Below are 3,506 nucleotides of genomic sequence, written 5' to 3' on the forward strand. Positions count from 1 at the left end.
CAGCAGGTCACACAGCCATCTCTGAGCCCATCACTGTAGCCAGCGCAAGACATACACTGGTTGTCTTAATCTTGGTCATGTGCTCTATCCCTTGATCCAGGAGTGGAATCACCTTCCCTGGGGATCCCCAAACAGAAACTGGGAGCTTTAGGTTAGGAGGGTGGAAACTGGACGCTGGAGAGAAGTCCAACAACTGTTTATGACATCATGCCCATAGGTACTTGATGTAAAGGGTATAACACAGAATATTGCCTGCAGTTTGTGGACACAGAAGTGGTAGCTGTAACGTGCTTATGAGTCTGTCTACTAAACCATAAGCAAACGGAGGGCAGGATCTTTCACTCATTCAACCTCAGGCACCCCTCGTGCTTAGCATAGCACCCGAGACATAGACAGCTTACATGTTTGTTGAATTAATGTGCGTGGTTGGAATGAGAAATACAAAGTGATAATGTTCTAGAAATTATTTCAGCAAGAAAAATAAAGGATTATATGATTTCAAGGAATGTGGAAGCATAAACTGTAGCCAGTCTATGGCATTAATAAGATAAATAAATAGGACACAGAGCTGAATTATAGACTGGAGTCACATATTGGGGTCAGCTATAATTTTGGTCAATTCAGAAAAGAAATGCTAAGTGTTACAGACTGCTTTGCCTGGCTTAGGAGTGGAAGGGAAGATGATCAATCTTTTTCTTTTTCCCCTGTGAAAATTCAAGAGGTTTTGCCTGTGAATATAATATGCATTCCCATGCTACACAGGAAAATAAATTTCAGGAGAAAGACTGATCTATCATTTTGTGGATTTTAAGAATCAGTCTCTACTAGAAAGCTAGTAGAACTGATTGATCCAACTATGTGTCAGGCACCGTCCCTCCAGCCTTCCTCATTTAACCCTGAGTAGATTGAAGCTGAGAAAGGTTGTGCTCCTCACCCAGGATCACACAATCAGTAAATAAAGACAGAGGTGCTGAGAGGCACGTGCTTCATAATCCCTCTTCTTGTTATTAGAAAAGATTTCCTTGTATAAACCTCAGGGACTTTACAAGGGAAATATTGGATTACTGTAATATGACTCATCAGCCCAATTTAATATTACCTATTCATTATAATGTAATGATGCTTGCGTAACAGAGAAAATGCTGTTGCCTTCCCCCTTCCAGCTCTGTAGCAGCCACACACAGATCACAGAACTATAAACAAAGGTTAATTACGTGATCCACAAATGCAATCAGTGTTAAGAAAAATTTTAACTGCTCATATTTATGTGGTTGAAAATATATGGTCTAATTTAGGTCAGAAGTAGCATCTAGGTAACGTTGACTCAGAAGGAAAGTATTTATTGTTGCTTAAAACAACAAGAGTGTAATAGAAAAGCTGAATCACACTGTACCACATTAAATGTTACCACTATTAATATAACATGTGCTAAAGAGTGAGCAAGATGGAGTTAGACCACCTCTGACCAACAGATTCATCATTAAACCAGCAGATAGATGCCAGAAATGCTGTCAATGTACTTTGTCACTTAATTGTATTATGTTCTTCATCAACTAAGCTTATAATCAGTGTGTCATATCCGGGCAGTGTCACCAGCATGGCGTACCATCAAAAACAGGGGATGCAAACTCAGTGAGTACAGGGCAGAGCCAGGTGGCTAATGGAAGTGAGTACATTGGGCAGATTTTAAGACAGTAGGGAGTGGCGTCTATAGCAAACTATCTAATGGAGGCATATACTGCAGTGTAATGTTTGGTGGAGGCCCATAGCAACCGTGGGACCAGATCTTCCAATTTTTCAGGATATTCCAGAGGCTCAGATTTTGTAATATGAAATTTCCCAAGTCTTCAAACATGAGGGGTGCCATAAAAAGCACTCTGTGGTCACATTTGGTCATTCTCACCTACAAGCATCTGTTAAAAGTTTTCTAGTTTATCTCTCATTTCTGTTGATCTTCTTTTAGCCCATGGAAGGCTGAACTTGCTTAGGTTCCAGCTTTCCCTTTGAGATAAAAGAGTCTCTGAATCATGCTCTAGTGGTCCATTTGAGACATCAGAAAACTTTTAATCAATTTTTAAATTAACTATCTCTGCTTTACAGTCATCATTCATTCATTCCTTCAAAAATATCTATTGAGTACCCATGATATGCTGGGTGTTTTTCTGAGAGCTGGGGATACATGAGTGAGCAAAATAGACAAAGAGCCCTTCCCTCCTGGAGACTGAGGGAAGAGAATGGTGGAAGTAAGCAATAAGAAATAAATGTAATAATTAAATTATATAGAATAGTAGAAGACTTTGCATGCTATAGAAAAAAGCAGAGCAGAGCAAGGAGGATTGGGAGAGCATGGGGGAAAGGGAGCTGATGACAATTTAACCAGGGAGGTAGGGGTAAGTATCTTTGGGAGGATATATTTGAGCAAAGAATTGAGGGAGTTGAGAGTTGGCCATGAGGTTAACATAGGAAAGAGCCAGTGCAAAGTCACTGTGGTATCCAGCCTCCAAGATGGCCAATAGTGATACCTGCCTTCTGGTATTCATGTCACTGAAGGCTGGATTTAGCCAAGAATAGAACAGATTGTGGCTTTTCTGCCTGCTCCCCTCTATCATGAGCACCACTCCATCTGCACCTTGCTGCCGCTGAGCTCCTGACTCCTGCTAAGCTAGCGCCACTGTCCTCTCCCTCCAGCCACAATCACGATCATCCACCTCATCAGCCATGATGAGATGTTTTCCAATATCTACAAGATTGGGGGGATCCTGGGAGGGCTGTGCCTGGAGGAGGGAAGAAAGTCAGTAGGATGGAGGGTAACCTTGATGACTCACTCATTGGAAATGCCTCCACTGAAGGCCCCGAAAGCACAGAAATCACTGGTGTTGATGTTGTCATGAACAACCATCACTTGCAGTGAACCACCTTCACAAAGGAAGCTTGTAGAAGTACATCAAAGAAGATATGAAATCAATCAAAGGCAAACTTGAAGAACAGAGACCATAAAGAGTAAAACCTTTTATGACAGGAGTTACAGAACAAACTAAGCACATCCTTGCCAATTTCAAAAACTACCAGTCCTTAACTGGTGAAAACATGAGTCCAGATGGCATGGTTGCTCGGCTGGACTATGGTGAGGATGGGGTGACCCCAACTATGATTTTCTTTAAGGATGGTTTAGAAGTGGGAAAATGTTCACAGATTTGACTGTTTGGCTCTAGCACCTGTTGTCATAACTGGCTGCTGCTTCTCATCCTCACAATGCCAGAATTTAGATGGACAGGATTGATGTCATCTTGAGCTCTTCATTTATTTTGACTTTGATTTATTTGGAGCTGAAGCATCGTTTTCAAGAAAAGACATGTCACATAGTTTATCTAAAAATAAAATTCATTTAAACTGATCATGGCAGAAGTGAAAGTGTGTGACTTAAAGACTAAGTCATCATCTTAGTCATTAGACTAAGACTAATGCAAGTGTTGGCGTTCTCTTGAGTATTCTTGCTCTCTCTTGGA

The 3,506-nt window shown here is 41.1% G+C and overlaps 1 pseudogene; it reads left to right on the forward strand.

The window, feature by feature from the left end:
* The first annotated feature begins 207 nt into the window (after positions 1 to 207).
* On the forward strand, positions 208 to 3,199 carry LOC118928562 (translationally-controlled tumor protein-like; annotated as a pseudogene).
* The last annotated feature ends 307 nt before the right edge of the window (positions 3,200 to 3,506 follow it).

Source organism: Manis pentadactyla, chromosome 10, assembly GCF_030020395.1.
Source record: "Manis pentadactyla isolate mManPen7 chromosome 10, mManPen7.hap1, whole genome shotgun sequence".
In the NCBI taxonomy this organism is placed as follows: domain Eukaryota; kingdom Metazoa; phylum Chordata; class Mammalia; order Pholidota; family Manidae; genus Manis; species Manis pentadactyla.